Consider the following 17,676-nt stretch of genomic DNA (forward strand, 5'->3'; position numbering starts at 1 on the left):
TTTAACGAACATGTTAATATTAATATGTTATATCGCCAGATTAATATTAGTTTCAAAAAAAGCTGTGAAGATTGTTTAATATCCACTGATATGTTATAGGTTGTTTGGGATTATCAAGGAATCGCACGAGTTCAATTATTAGTTAGAACTCATAGAGCGAGATTTTAAATCTTACTAATTATATACATATATTGTTATATATTGTTGTGATAATATTTTTTATAACTTTTAAAATAATTATTTTTATATAATAAACCGTATAACACACAATTTCAACCACTGACATATAGCCCGGCTAGCTCAGTCGGTAGAGCATGAGACTCTTAATCTCAGGGTCGTGGGTTCGAGCCCCACGTTGGGCGTAATGCTTTTTTTATTTTATTTTACTGTATTATATTAAATTATGTCATTAATCATATTATTATTCAATTACTTCAAAAACTTTATAACAATAGGTTTTTCAAACAATCTTTTATTTAAGAATACGCGCGTAGCTATTATACTACTACTATCCACCATAAAGTAAAGAACAAAAATAATTGTGTCTGTTAGATGCATCGTCATCCATTCCTTGAGCGGATGTAGGGCGTCGCCTCTACAGAAAACAATCAACAAATCTAGCTTGTACGTAATATTTTTTTATTATCACAGTAAATATTATAACGTATAAGTAACAATTGTTTCGCGTAATTAGTCACAAATTAGTCTTTTAGCTCTATAACGGAACAGAGACTAAGTAAAAAAAAATCCACCAAATTTTCTAATTAAGGTTGTTTTAAAAACAATCCTTGACGTTTATCATTTATATCCTACTTAAACTTTACCCAACTATTTCAAATTATGTGGGTTATGCGTCTGCGGCCATAAACTAAGTTCCATCTGCGATTGACTCCAAGGGGACTACCATTGTTAAATTTTCAGTTTTTTTTCTGTATGCCATTGCGTCATTGAACATGTCATTATTTCAGTGAAAAAATCTTTTAAAAAGTATCTGCAATAAGTATATTGTTTTTACTAATGCAACAATGTATCTAAACTCTTCGACATTGAATTATATGTAAGTTTTGTGATTCTTTGTCTATTGTTATATTTATGCAAGGTTTTACTAAACTCAGAACATGTGTTTCAGTCATAGTCCAACATCAATTTCTTATACAAACAAAAAATCAGTGACGGAATATTTGTCCGATATATTTTTATATTGGTATAAGACAAAATTGTATAAGAAGTAAACAATACTTAAATGTCGATGGCATATCGTTACGTAAATATAATATTGCGGACCATGCTAAGCACCCAGGTGCCCCACATGGCCCACCAGCATGTTTTCAAAAATTTGTGTAGTTTCGATGTTATCATATAAAACACATGACGATTTTTTTTTCTTTTAATATTGAACATGTTTTGAATCATAAAACTATAAGTTATAACTAAAAATAATATTATTTTTAGTTGAATATTATCCACACAAGTAAAATACACCGTTTTACATGTGTCAAAACTGTCTATTTAATATTTAGCAACCGTCTGTGTTACTTATAGGATACGTGCATTAGAACCTCTTCTGAATAATAGATTGCGACTTCAAACTGGGGCCAAAACCAGCTTGGCTGCAAAATCACGTCCAAGAATCATGCGGTTTGAGATGAAATTCAACCAATAAAAGCTCCCAAATTTTACTTAAATTTTTATTCAAAACTGGAATTTGATTTTGCATTCTTCATCTTCATCTTCTATAAACTTCTGTTTAAAAATGTTATAGATGAAATAGCATAGTCGCTTTGAATTGCTTTTCAAAAGGGGTTTGCCCTTGAATTGTGGGTCGAAATAAAAAAATATGTTTAGGTAAACCTAAGATTTTAAATTGTTCGAAATAAACGTAAAATAAAATTTAAAAAAAATGACATTATTTGTGAGTATATTTTTTTTCTATATGAACCCTAAATTATCTGTTCGTGTTCTATAGATGTTTTTATATTGAAAACAATCAATAACATAACTGCAATATGTGTCACATTCACTGACTCACCACCGACAATATAGTCTGCATTTTTGTACATATCGCATATCAATGATAATTGACATTACTCATTTTATATTACGTGAAATAAACATGTACAACCTATTGAATTACACCTCGTAACATAGTCCTATGATAAACTGAAATCAATTTTCTAGAAAACACAAATGTCCATTGTTGTAATAGATGGATAGTAATTTCCAGCTAATCTTATAGTAAACAAAGCCGGAATTGTTAGTGTAATCGAGAAAGCGGCAAACAGAAGCTTATTCCACGTTTTGCAAGTCATTAAAAAGAGAGAATGTACCGTCCCCGCGTGATTGCTGTTCCCGATTAGCGCTAAGTCCCGAGAGGCAGCATTCCCAAACGAGCACCCTTGTTTAAAATCTTTTTCCTTGCTTTTTATTTAGATGTGAATACCTGAAATCCCCTTCGTTAAGCGTACCTCTGTCCAATTATCCCGTAATCCACACCCACAATAGCTTTGCACTGTAATTTTAAATTTGGGAAATCGGATTTGATAGCTTGGAGCTTACGTGGAGTCGAACAACAGAAACTAACAATGGCGCGCGGATTATTTTTGAAATATTCTCCAATTAATTTTACATAAACGTTTAATTTTTTTCCAGAAAAAATGAGCAAAATATGATAGTTTCCATTTTGCATAACGCAAAATATAAAATTATCAATTAACAATAAAAAACAGAATGTTAAATATCAGAAAACAAAAATATTATTTGAATATAGGCGCTAGTAGCGGGAAATACACATACCTACTTTCGTGCTATTTTCTGCATTATTTACATTCAAAAACATGAAATTAAAAGAATTGATATTATACATATATAAGCAGCGAAAAAATATTGAAATTTTTGTTTAGGTTTATCATTTAGGCATAATCATCGTTTTCGGTCGTCCGTTAGTTTGTTAACCACAAAGAGGAAAACTTCTGTCTGGGGCGCGTGCGGCTCGCTCCCCCCATTGGTTACTGCAATGCATACAAATGAGAAGGAAAATGGGACTTAATAGGTATAGTCAGTACAGAGTTACCGTTATCGCAATATATTGCTTAAATATAAACTTAAAAAAAGATTTACTGGGTTCATAATTGTTTACCTACTCAATACTCGTTGCGAATTTTATTCAAGTCTGGTTCGCACTAAAGTTTTCGAATTTTTCCTGCGTTTCTCGATTGACATATTATCTAAAGGCAATGTCTGCTTTACTCATATTACTACGTAACTACATAATAGCACACTCCTCATGTAGTAGCGCACTAGTCACAGTATATGGTAAATTGCAACAAAACTTGGTTAGATTGTAACAATTTATCTAAAGAAAAAATAATTACTTTTTTACTTATCTAGTCTAAAATCATTAAAAGAAGCAAGCTGTTTATACCACGGAGCCACTGTTTGAACTGTAACATGGACAGAAAATATGATCCGTCTATATTTGTCCACCAAAGGGCAAGCTTACGTCGTCGAATTTCAGCCAAAATATACTTACTTAAATAATAAAAATAGCATGTCCAATAATAATCTGGTTGACAATTTAACCTACATTAATCAGTGAACCATTGATACGATGCCCAATCAGTCGCAGGATTACCTAACTCTTTGCCAACTCTGTTCCTAAAGCTAACACAAATGCTGACTGTGTAGAGTTTCCGTCGGAAACGATCGATTACACGGGTCTTCGGTAGCAAATTTATACCGTGAATTAATTAAATAATATAATTAACATGTCAACTGCATTGACACAATATTTATATTATTGTGATTATATCGTAGAGCAACTTATACTAGACCGGAAAGATAAATCTTTGTATTTCTATAAATACCTACCGACGGGTGTAACTAAGTTTTAGTATTTGGGGGGAATAAAACAATAAAAAAATAACGGGAAGTTAAGTCTTAAAAACGCTAAAACCAATCTATTGCTGGTTACATTATATGTCGAGGGGGGAGCTCGTATTGTAATCAAAATACTTACTTTTTACACATTTGGTAAGTATTATACTTCCGAAATGTGTGAAAAGTAAGTATTTTGATTTACTGCCATCTATCGGTATGTTAGTTAATTAAAAAAATTGTAAAAGGTATATACTTAGTTCACATAGGGTTTTGACACACAATTACAAAATATAATAATTAATATGAAATTAACATAATGATAAATTATAAAAAAAAATATGCTGTACATGTTATCGATGACATTTAAGTATACGATACTACTGCCATCTATCGACAATATGAAAATTTTATTAAAATTCATATACCATATGCGACATCTAGTTTTTTTGTTCAACACCGTATCAAGAACAGTGAAACCATTTAGTGTCATAATTTTTCGCTTTTTTAATAAAGAAAAATAAATACAATTCCTACAGCCCTCATAATTATATTATTAATTATGTACTGATCATACCTTACAGTTTCTTTAACAACCTATCCTGTACCCACGAACTCTATATTATGATTATAATTTACTACCAATGGATTATAGCCATCAACAATCATCGTCATTTCTGAGTCAGTCGCGACAAGCAACAAACGCATACTGCACATAAATTAATAAATAATACCGTCTTTACAAAAATATTGGGTTTTTTAGCATTAAAAAGTAAATAAAAAAGGACCCTGCATCGGCCGGGAATCGAACCCGGGCCGCCCGCGTGGCAGGCGAGCATTCTACCACTGAACCACCGATGCTTATACCTTTTTAAACGAAATATACCATATTAAATTTAATTCTAGTATACATTTAATAAAACAAGAAAATTGCATGCCACCTTTGACCTATTTGGAAATCTTTAGGGGAAGAGTATATTCAACAGTAGACTCCATGTACCTAAAAGTTATACCGCCTTCAAAAACATTAAAAACTTTGTAATAGCCTTTGTACCTACATACTTGTCTAGAACAAAAGTTAGTCTTTTTAATAATCCGGGACATCATTTTGTCAACCTATGTGTCAAATTTCCATCCCAGTCGGCGGTTTCAACATTTATTTCTAACTAGTTGACCCGACAGACGTTGTCCCGTCTTAACTATGAATTTGCAGCGTGCATTTTGTTAATCACGGAAATTAACTTTTTTTAAATTTTGTACACATACAGCGAAAAGTGGTTGCTCCGGTAGCACCTTTGCCTACTCCTTTGGCAATTACGACGGTATGTGTAGGTAGGTATGTTTTTGTTTCAGTTTTCCATTGTCATTGCTATCCCTCTAAATAATTTAGATTTAATGTACACTTGAATGAATTTAACTCGTTTTTAATAAACCATATTGAAAACAATATAGGTAATAATTATTATTTTCGTGTTCCAACATAGTTCCATGATGAATTGTCATGAATTCCACTGTCTATCGACTATCACATAGCACAGGTAGTCAGTTCGTTTGTGATCTATTATAATTATACCGAATATTACCTCCCTAATGTAATGGTTATTGCGGGAATCTTTATTCCACTATTTTGGCCCTAAGTAACGTGACAAACTTGGACTTTCCAAACAAAGCTTTAACATATATATATATATATATATATATATATATATATATATACTACGAACGTTGTTAAAAAAATGTTCTCGATTATTATATTTAATCATCCGTTAAGATATTGAAAGAATCGCTTGTTAGGTTATTTTTTGCCGTGAATATAATTCGACATCTCTATAGGTTATCCGAACGTTGACCTCACCTTGTCTGCACGAAATTCATTAATATAATGTATAGGTTTCTTGTTCTATTTTAGAGTAACATCGCTTTATAGTACACTAGATGTTGCTCGCGACTTCGTTTATGAGAGAAGCCTTAACCTCTACAGAAGTCCCTATAACACTGTAGGGATTTTTTTATCGTAGCGGACCCCGTAGTCAACACCGGGAGAAACCCGCGAATGGGATTCTGGAATCCTGGGAAGTGTGTGTGAAGGAAAAGGAACGCTTTAAGGATGGGCAGTGGGGAAATGTCCACGAGCCCTCATGAGTTCAATGTGTAATTACACTCATGAGGTATATACAGTATACACTGAACTATGTGCCTACGGCCGCGCCAAATGTCCCCCTGTGCATGGGCATGCATTTGGTGTGAAGACCGAGCGCACAAGAACTGCTTTGGGGAAGACTGTAGGGATTTATAGTATCAACTGTACGACGCGACATCAGGGCCATCCGTTTGGTAAATCAGATTTACATATTGAATTATTTTCCACGGAAACATTCACCGGGATAACAAGTAACTTACGTTTTATCCAGGGTATAATCTATCAGGGTGCAAAATTCCATCCAAATGCGTTGAGCTGTTTTTGTGTTCACTTTTAAGAAACATACAAACATCTAATCTTTTGTACTTATATACAATATTAATAAGATAATAAGTAAAAAGTACGGGATTCGGTAGAGATTATCTTCATTATCATTTTAGATTTTATGTTAGGGCTTTAAAACAATAAAAAACAACCTTTGCACTGATTAAACTTTTTTATAATTCCTAACTCCGTAAATAATAAAACACACACACAAAAAATATTGAATTTTATTATTAAGTAGAACAATATAAAATTATACTAACATAGTCTTGTCGAAGCCTGATAAGATCTGCATTTTACGACAATACAGAACGTAATAGCAATGTTGTTGATAACAGCTTTCTGTCAAATATTATATATAAGAAAAAATGCGTATAAAATCTCGTAGACATAAGACAGGTACTTTAAGCATATTTTTCCCTGTTTCGTTTAATGAAACAATGATTTATTAAAAAGTATTAGACTGGAAAATAGGGAATAGGTTAGGTCTTCGTAAACACAGTTGGCAATTAAATGTGTAAGAGCATACAATGTTAATCTCAAACGCATGCTCCGTAGAGCGCGATAAGCGCCGGTCCCGATATACAACAATTGTGTATTTACTCTACAACTCTTATTAAAGTAGGTAACATTTTTGTTTGTCCTGATGTGAAATGACCCCAATGTTCATAAATAAATACAATTCTAGAAATGTGATGTACTAGCAGACTTGAAGGCAAGATATCGGTTGTAGGATTTAAAAATGGAAAGTAGTCGTTTAGATAAGTGGAAAACTCATTCACTATGAAACTTAGAAGATCTGTATGTTTAGATGTCTTTTTGTTAAACTGTGGTGCTTTAGCGGTCGTGTCGACTTATTCATGCTATAGACCAAAAATAGCTCTACACAACGTGGCTATCTTGTATATATTGTATAGGAGTAAAATTAATTATTTCTTAGTATGCAACGGTTTAGCTGTACGCCCAACATTACAAAGTCCTTTTGCTCGTTTTGCTTTTACATTTTTTCACTTTATCATATCCTTGATGTCGCCTTCGGAACTACCAGCATTTGAAATGAAAAAAAAATACATATAATAGCAGAAAATGATTCCTCAATAATCGTCTCAATGACTTTATATGTAATTTCTACAGATGCAATTGGCATCGATTGAGTTCATAAGAGCGTAATGGCAAGTGCGAGCTGTCATGTCGGGCGATGGCAAGGTCAGCGGGCCGAGGCCGACCCAGCCCAATTCCTTATTGTATACACCAAAACTACTACTGGGTTAGGCAGCTGAATAATACTTCTTATATAGTAAATGGATTGAGTATGAACTAAATGAACAAATGTTGTTTTTAATATACGCTTGTTTTTTAGCATTCTTATTGGTTAAGGATTTGAGTTAGAATCACATGGATTTCAAGAGTCTATCACCAATAGTTCTAATGGTATAATACACGTAATATGATCAAACTTTCTTTGAAAAATTTACACGTTTTTAAAAAATTATGGCGCCCAGTCGATTAATTTATACCTATAGCCGAAGCCGTACTGAAGAAAACCTAAGTGAGGACAAATTTATTCTTAAACTTAACACAATAACAACTGAAATAGGTATAACAAATATCTAGGTAGGTACTGTCTCAGGTCAGACCATAGTTTCATTAAAGCGATAAGGCATCTAAAGAACGTTTTTCGAGAAAGATATGCAAATTTTCTAAAGTTGCTAATTCCTAATTGTTAATTCAAAGAAGCTACGCTTAATATTGAGTGCTGAACTGTTTTATCTATAGAGATATCTTATCTTTCACTACTACATACATTTCGGTCCGTTTGAAATATTATATTTTCATTGAAATTCTTTAAATATCGTCGTAATTAAGGCTTTGTATCCTTTATTCTACATGATTCATCAAGATGAACAAAAATATCAAGTATCTCATGTGTGTAAAACCACCATTTAAGAAACGCTCAAGCGATTTGTTTTTTTTTTTGTTGCTTTCGTAATTGCCAACACGAAGTCTCTACGAAAAAAATATTTAGGAAAGTTTACTAGAGAAGTTGGAATTTTGGATATTTTTTTTGTATAATAATTTTTTTTCGTACTAACCTCTGAAACCACTAACCGATTTTATGATTTTTTGTGAGTATATTTGATTGGTTCCAATTTGAAATATAGGATCATTTTGGACCCACTTTTATCAAATATCGAAAAATAAGAAAGGTAGTTTACACATAATGCTGTCTACGTAGAAAGCGGTCTGTGGTTGCACGGCGTCTACCGATCCCACTAGTTAAATATATTTGTTTGTATTGTTTTACTAAGGCTTCGTCCATATCCTCCTGCTTTATGATGTTGCCAAGTATCTTCGCATCGTTGACTTGCCAAAAGAACAGATAATTAGTAAATAAATTCCAACATATCCTATGTCATACAGGCGCGATAAAAGATTTTTCTACTGTTAGGTACTACACAACTTAAAACCGTGAACAATATATTTCTTATCAAAAATAATTAATCCCAAAATAAACTATTTGGCAAGTGTTAATCGATTATTTTATTTGTATAGGGACGCAAATAATTTAAAAAAATAAGCTGTTTATCATAAAAGTACCAATGTACCTAAAACGATTTAATATCATATACATTTAGTTTTCGACGCAGCTAATAGCTTTAGAGTACAAAATTAATTCATTCAAAAATAAAGGCGATTAATTCAAAAATTATATCTAATAAATAATAGCGTCAATAATTAGACATTTTGCATAATTAAATTATAGTGTGTAATTACGAATTTCTAATATGAAATATGATTAGTAAATAATTAGGGTATAATTAACACTATGTCTACTTGTAAGTCGAAAGGTCCTAAATAATAATTTGTGTGGGTGGGGTTTTACCAATACTCTTCGCCCTATACTCAATAAATTCCTCCTAGACGAATTTTTGCCACGGCAGCCAATCTTAACAGAGATCAGGCCAGGTACGTAGGAGATATTATAGTGCATAAGTGAGTGCGCAATACACAGGTGCACTCTGTTCCTTCACTGTCATAGTTCGGCGAAACAGTAATCCGACAGACATCAGACGCACGGACGCACTATGCGGCCTCATAGTATTGTTTATGAATACAGCTGTTACTATTATTCGTTAAAAGTTTCGCATCAAACTTAAGTAAACATTCACATTAATTTTTCTTTATCATATTCAACATCACTGAAGGTCAAGTAGGTCTTGAGACGTCTTGACGGAGTCGAGACGGGCTTTTTCCAAGCCCTCCCATCTTTCCTCAAGGCAGTGGTAATAGGAAGTCCTGACTTTTAATTTTATAAAATTAGTGGGTAGGTGATCGCCCACGTGGTCTATTACCGTCTACTTTCCCTACAACCAGCAGTTTGTCGAAGTTATCTGGCTGTCTTTGGGCGTTGTGACTAAAATAACTTAGGACTCGTTGGTAGAATATTGTGTTCACATTGATATATACACCAAATCATATTTGGCAGACCGTTACAAAAAGTATTAAGTAGTACCTACATAATATTAAATTGCACTGAAGCAACAGACACCTGACAATTTTAAAGTGACTCAATATGAGCAATTTATATTACATTTGTTAGATAAGGTTTGTCTACCAGATTTCAAATTTGATTTTACATAATATTTTTACCTGAAATTCAACTAAAGAACAAGTAGATTGGGATCATCAGAAGAAATACTGTTCCGATAACTTACTACTTACGTAAAATTAACATATGTAGATTAATTTATCATCTTTAGGCTTGCCTTCAAAAGATGTTTTATGCGATACTTATCTGTAATTCTGCAGCAAAGGATGCTAAAGCATATTCGCTCGCTGTACAACACACTACTCGTGATAACTATAAACTAAATATTATTACATATTGAAACATCTGTCCCCACGAGCGAATCAACCTCTTATCAAGCAACTGTGACATTAAAAGTAAAAAATTTGCCTTGATTTCAAAATATTATAACTACTACATTTGTAAGAAAATCCTTACGCTGTGTGAGATTATCCAATAATCTCTATAAAAGATTAAGATAGGGTCAATAACCCATTCACAAAAGCTGCAACGCCTAATATGTCATTCAGATAGAGTTGTTATATCATAATATCATAATAACATACAAATTCTCAACATAAGATATCTATCAACAGAATTAACCTAACAGCTCAAATACTTACGGTGCTGGTTCTGTGCAAAATATAATTCTTGCTTAAAGATTCTGAGACTTTCCTCTCTGAATATGATGATAATGAGTGTAAAGATTGACAATGGCTATCGTTATATTAAGTATCATATAGTTCGAAAATGATATGGTCAGTCGCTTTAAAGAACCCGATACTAATGATAGAAGACCGCAGGTGCTCTTCTCTATACAACAGACAGCTGCCTGGTTTATGTAATATGCAGGTATTTATTTCAAAAGCCTATGATTTATTACAAACAAACATTATACTTGTAAAAATGTTTAAAACACGCAATGTGAAAGCCTTTTTGCGCAATTAACCCGCCTAACGACAAATACGAACAAGCAATTGCTAACTTCATCCCTTATCTATGTAAAAATGTCGCACGTTAACATTTTTCAAATGTTTCTTTATTCGGTAGGTATAATAAAAGCGCAGGGAAATTTATTGCACCAGTCTTCAGCGAACAACATTCAAAACAGCCGCTGACAACACCGAATTTGTAAGTAATCAATTTTTGTAACTATTGTTTCTGACATAATCACCAAGCATTGTTTTTATCGGCCGGCTTGGAGCAATGCAGCTGTTTTGCTAGAAAGTGAAATACTAAATCACAACCGACCAAAATAAAAAGTTCCGTTATATTGACGGGAGTTACAATTAATCATGTTTATTCCGATTGGGTTGGTTTATGCCGGTGCGTTCCGATCTGTGACAACGGATTTTTAACTCAGCCATTCAGCCAGTCCGCCGACACGCGTCGTGCGGAGAACGCGTTCACAATCTTTAAATTTCGAATAACTCAAGCAAACGTCGCGACGCGAAAAACGCGCCAATGTTTTGAATGAGAATAGACATTTTTTTTATTGCATGAGTCTGCATGACTATAAAAAAGCGACATCACATAATTTACACGGGTGATTAAACGCGTACAGCGATTTCTGTTTTTTACGCCCTGAAGAAAGTTTGGTGAACAAATTGTAAGTAAACAATTGTTTTCTTAAGAAGTGATTAAGAAAAAAACCTTTCCGTTTATTTTGAATTGTTTGTTACTAAAACTATATAAACTTAGATAACCCAGACTTGCTCATCATTTCAATGATAGGTAAACATTATACGTGGTAAACATTAATCATCCATACTATCAACAGTTTTGGATTTTTATTAGTTAACGACAAAATTTACGGTTGAAATAAATTACAAAATATTTTTTTACTGATAAGTATTACCTATTAGACTGCACATAATAATACTTTAAAGTTAAAGGCTTAAGTTACGCAAAACTCAATTTTATGCTCACTTTGAACGTCAAGAATAAAATAACTGATGAATTCTTCGGAAATATTTCGCAGGATAAAAGTAGTTTGACCTATGATCTTGCGCACAGTAGCGTCATTTTTGTATTAAACACGCTACCGTGTATAAAATCATAATTCATATTATCCAAAAAAAAATCAAAACCAAGTATTTTATATCGATAACATTACGATCTCTGTGTTATTATTAATGTTGTTTCTGTTTGATTTTACTATACTGTGAGTTAATAAATACTCTATTTTAAATATATTATGTTGGTTCTATTTTATTAATATCGTTATACATAACAAAATATTTAATTATTTCTTAGAACACCTACTCGAACAACGGCTTATCAGGAATATGTTTTCACCTACTGATGTCGACGACATATTATTTAGGATGCTTTTATGTACTATGTAACATGAAATATTCCAAAATATGATGCACATTAATTTATTATAAATTGAAAAAAATATCCGGCACAAATTCGCAACTCCGGGCTGATACTGAACTATTCTTGCCAGCGAGGAAAGTCAGCATCACTTTGCTCGATCACAAATTCGAACTTGAGACCGCAGAGGTTATCACGTACCTACCGCGCCGTACAACAACAGCATTAAACACTCGACTGCCTCAATGGCGTAGTTGTATGGCGTGCTCGGTTTGGTGCTCTATATGGCAATATGTTCGCCCCCTAGCACATCATGGGATGGAACATACAAGCGAAAAGTGGATGCCTTGGTTGTACTTCTGCCTACCCTGTAATAAAGGCGTGATTAGAATATTTTACCTAAACAATATCTTAGACAAATTATTATATTTAATGTAATCTTTGTACTCTGATTATGGTGTGACATGAGTTGAATTCTAAATCCGTAATTTTCATGCATTTAAAAAATTAACACTTTTTTTTTCTTTTATATATGATGTCAATATTATTATCAATTTTAAAGCAATGGAAAAGTTAAACTATTATCATTTTGACCGATATGATAATAGAACAAACATATACATGCAATGACCTCTAAATATATTATGTACACAACTAACAAGATTTATTAACGCCTAAAAGTGAGAATTATGACTATACAACAACCTAGGTTTTTTATTTAATTTAATTGTAATTTCCTTAAATGTTTAAATGCCAAATGTATTTCACAGCTTTTACGAAGTTTATAGCTAAGAAAAGATCTTGATTCCTTAAACAGGAATAACTTAATAATTTTAATTAAAGCAATAATACTATATTAAAGATAAAGCCAGATTAAAATTACTTAACAAAAGTGAACCGACTATTTCCGAAAGCAAATCTGAGCAGTAACAACAAAATATTGAATGAGAAAAGAGATAATGAAATAACGTCATTTTTTGTTTAAATATACCAAGCTTATCCCTACCTATAGATAATATATTTACGACAGTATACATTTCATTTATAAATTATTAATGTGCATTATAATAATTATTACATACACTACCTCAGTATCCTTTGGCATGAGTTGAAAGATGATTGTAAAACAAAAGTATATCAATACATTTTATTCTTTGAGTAACAATTGCCGCTCAAAATGTTGCTCAGCTTTGAGCTCTGAATATGTTTAGCAACAAATTAGTAAGTTAACACAGCAATGACATTGTCACCAATAAATATTGATGTTTCACGTACGATGTCATGTCCAAATCATATCTTTACAAACGTCTTTCGTACTCTCAGAGTGCATGTGACAAATGACAATGCTTGTGTATGACGGAACTAGACAGAGGCGGTTAGTTACTCTTATTTGTTACGAGTGGATAAATTATAATTAGCACTGGCGAAGGGTCCATATAACTAGATTCCCGCCGGCTTTCCTTTATGTAGAATCTAATTATCACTAGAACGATTTATAGACCGCATTTTTTTATTTATTTATTTATACATATATTATAACACCATAACAGTTGATACTAATGCGATGTTATACAGATTTAATCTTAACAATTGATTTCAATACATCTATGAGCCATTTCTGTGAATTCTAACAGGTTACATATAAATATATCCAAGTTCTGGGATATAGTATTAAGCAATCGTATGGCCTGTGACAAGTTATTGTGCATATTAGTATCTGTATGCTGTGTCGGGTTTCCTTTTGGAAAATATAACCCTTTGCCACTGATAATTAAAACATTATTTTTCCAACAAAACATAAATCTCGCAGATGCTATTTTAGCATAAGATACATAATCGAAACAAGCTTAATAGATTAAATGTAGGTACACGGAAAGATTCTGAATATGATAAACATTCAATGTTTATTTAACTATTGAATCCATGAACTCTCGACTAGTATCACGGAACTGATCAATATTGATAATAAAATATACCTACAGCGTACCAGATGAATGGATAGAGCACCTACAAACTTGTATTAGTTGTATACATAATAAATAATTATGAACAATCGATTATGGACAGTTATTCTACACACACACACACACTCACAATATCACGCCTTTATCCCCGAAGGGCTATGCATAGACGCAAGCAGGGTAACCACGTTTCGCCAAATATGTTCTGCTGCATCAGGTAATAAGCGTGAGCCTATCGCCATAACGGGCACAAATTTCTGACTCCGGGCAGATACTGAGCAGGAAAATCCTTTTTTTTGTTCTACAATGATTATAAAAACTTTTTTACTATTGAATGAATGACAAGACGAGCAGTTCAGTGAGCTGATTCTAAGTGTAATAAGTGTACATAGATAGCAACTTTATCCAGAATTACCTCAAAACAGTAACAAAAGTTATTATTGTTCTTAGAGAATTATGAAGTTCTACATGACCTTAAACTGCGCCCTTTAACCTTACTCGTTAGATGTTTGGTCTATGTCCATTTATTATATTTGCTACAATGTCCTTCAAACTGGAACACTACAGGCTTTGCACTCTATTATTTGTTGGCTGCTAAACAATGCAGTTTAGCTTTTATACTTATCATTCGATTTGGTGATATTTAAAATATCAGCTGTCAAAGATAGAGAATTTTCCTGGAAAGTAATTCATTGATTTAGTACCACTCGTATTAGAATATTTTTTTATTATAAATAGCTAATATCCTTTTTATCACATATTTTTTAACAAATTACATGAGCTATAAAGCCGTTCTGACCAGCTGTCTCTATAGAGTCCTACAACATAATTCAACAAGTATTAAAAAAAACCGAACTCCCCCGTAGGTTAAAAAACAATTTAAATGACAAACAAGTTTTTGTTTACTTGAAATGTATTTATGCGATAAAGTTAATATAAATTCGATATAATCGAAATATAATTCAAATTGTAAATGAGAAGAGGAAATATCTGCAAGCCGAATCAATATTATGCATTGGAATCATATTCGAGTGTAGCGTATCCAAGAGCATTGGTAGATGGGAGCCAGGAAGGCGTAACACGTACATACAAAAGCATGTATTTATTGTCTTCCAAGGACCTTATTCTCTATCCCGCACGTTATTTTGACAGTGCGTAACAAACACGTAACACAACGCATCATGTTTAGGACTATAGACATTTGGCTTACAGAATACCATTCCACGCACATTTCTCGAAGATAACATGACACGGCCGCGTTACGCGTTTACTCTATCATACAGAATAAGGGCCCTGTCTTGTCATGTCTCGTAGTATGTGTGTTAAATTATTGAGATTACATGAAATTTTCACTTTGCTCTCCGCCCGTCCCTTGATTGAAAGCTGGGTACGCCCTTGTTCCTAGTCTGTGATTCAAACGGTCTACATAGATCTGTAGAAATCAGTGGCGAAAGGTGAAATTTTCTGAAAGGGAACGCGCCGTAACGTTTGGGTACTAATATGAATAAATGAGGTCTGCAAATCGTTCTAAATTCTAATGATAGTTGATTTAAAATAAAGGCTGAACAAGAAGAAACAAGAAGCCAGCAAGAATCGGCATATATGGATCCTTCGCCACTGTTAGAAATAACCATCAACTGCCGATGAGACTAAACTATTTCAGTCCCTAACTTACTACTTACTAACTACTTCAAACTATCTTCTGATTGATACATTTCCGCTATCGATTACAATCGTAGCGATTGAGATCTTTTATTGAAATCAGCCATAAAAAATGTTTTCTAAATTGAATACTTTCCAAATATAAGTATAAAATATGTATAAGCATCGGGGTAACGATAATAGTATTTGATAATTTAAGTATACATTAAATTAATGTTCGTAAGTAACATTAAAGAACATTAGACTTTTGGGAGAATACATCTAAATCAGTATTACGCATCGATACATTTGCGAATATCAAATCGCGTATGGACACTTACACATTCCTGATAGGTACTGCTCTAATAAAACCCTTGAATACAACAATAAATCACGATTCAACGCGGATTGTGTCGTAACAGTTGATAAATTAGATGTATCTGCAACAAGTACTGAACGGACCATATAATTTTATAACCACGCAGACGGTACACTCACGAAATACCTTCGAGAAACCAATTGTTAGATAAATTGCTTGTAGGTACGTTTTACGTGTTATACATGCCTTTGTTGACCATGGTTATATAATATTTAGCACCTCATCTATACACAAAAAGAATACGTAAAAATTCACGTAGCAATGAAATCCGGGTCAGTTAGGTGGAATAAATCACATTAGGGATGGTGGTTTCGCTTACAGCTAATGTTCTATGGAATTTTATAAGTACGAAGTAATCAATGTGTTTCAAGGAGTGTACTACATGAAACCCAAACTAGGTCAGTAGGTGCAATAGTGGACATTTGATAAAATATTTAAAGCTATCAGGCAGTTAACCCCACGCACGTTTCCTGTCGGCAGGTACTGTTTTACGTCTGTTGATTTAGGCAACAAACTGACCCAATTTCCATGCAGAGTAATTGAATGCACGGACTGAAATTAGTTCCCCATATCGACCAGTTTACGACTTTATTAACTGATTGTTTATTGCAATTGAAAATAGCACAGTATTGTAGTTCTATTTGGTTTTTAAACAAAACTTGCTAAGGTCCATGGATAATGATTGTCGAATTATTATAAGTAGTGAAGCGTAAAAAAATGTTAAATATTATACGATCATTAAACTTAATTTTACTTTTTCAAAGGGCTTTCAAAGATCAATGCTATCAAAACCTTTAAAATGCATTACTATCAATAATACTATAGTTTTAAAAACCATCGCAACAGCAAATGCGAATCAAAACACATTGCTTACAAATAGAACAGCGAAATGCGTTATTATGTTTCATAACAAAACTTAGTATTCGCGGGCGAGTGTGGTTGTTATCACATAAAGTACAGTGTCATTCATGCTTGTTTCCAAAGGGTTGGCGTCGGGCATACTGATGCACAGTTACGTCTGCATCAAACTATATTCTATTCAGCTAGTTGGTAACAATATAAACATCTTGGCTGGCTTCGACTACAAATTCAGTACGAAATGTGTGTGAAGTGCCGCCGCTTAGTTTCTCGCCAGAATATGGAAATTTATCGGTTTTCTATCAAATGTTTATTGAATAGCGTGAGATTTGTTGAATTATACTCTATAGTTTCACCACAGCACAGAGGATGTTACCTAAAGGTGATTATAAAAGGAAATCTAATTGTCCAGCTAAATTTACATTATCTATAAGACACAGAATCAACACCAACAACAAAGCTCGAAAATGAATGTGGAAATTAGTTTTTCCCTACGTCGTTTGTGTCCCTAATTGCATTTATGAATACGGTGACAAAACAGCCAGTAACCAAATAATATAATGGTAAAAAATCTCCATTGTGAGTCGTGTATTGCAAAATGTTATGATCGCAA

The 17,676-nt window shown here is 33.0% G+C and overlaps 1 protein-coding gene and 2 non-coding genes across 3 annotated transcripts in view; 2 read left to right on the forward strand and 1 right to left on the reverse strand.

Annotated features, from left to right (window-relative positions):
* Nucleotides 1-289: 289 nt before the first annotated feature.
* Trnak-cuu lies at nt 290-362 on the forward strand. The gene has a single exon. It is a non-coding gene; the product is annotated as a tRNA-Lys (tRNA).
* A 4,301-nt stretch (nt 363-4,663) lies between these two features.
* Nucleotides 4,664-4,734, reverse strand: Trnag-gcc. The gene has a single exon. It is a non-coding gene; the product is annotated as a tRNA-Gly (tRNA).
* A 6,476-nt stretch (nt 4,735-11,210) lies between these two features.
* The window catches only part of LOC115445203 (beta-glucuronidase), a 43,830-nt gene continuing 37,364 nt past the window's right edge, over nt 11,211-17,676 (forward strand). The window contains exon 1 of the mRNA XM_030171398.2: nt 11,211-11,514. The gene's annotated coding sequence lies outside the window, so the exon portion shown is untranslated. The remainder of the gene's footprint in view (nt 11,515-17,676) is intronic.

The sequence above is a fragment of the Manduca sexta genome, chromosome 14 (genome assembly GCF_014839805.1).
Source record: "Manduca sexta isolate Smith_Timp_Sample1 chromosome 14, JHU_Msex_v1.0, whole genome shotgun sequence".
Taxonomy (NCBI): Eukaryota; Metazoa; Arthropoda; class Insecta; order Lepidoptera; family Sphingidae; genus Manduca; species Manduca sexta.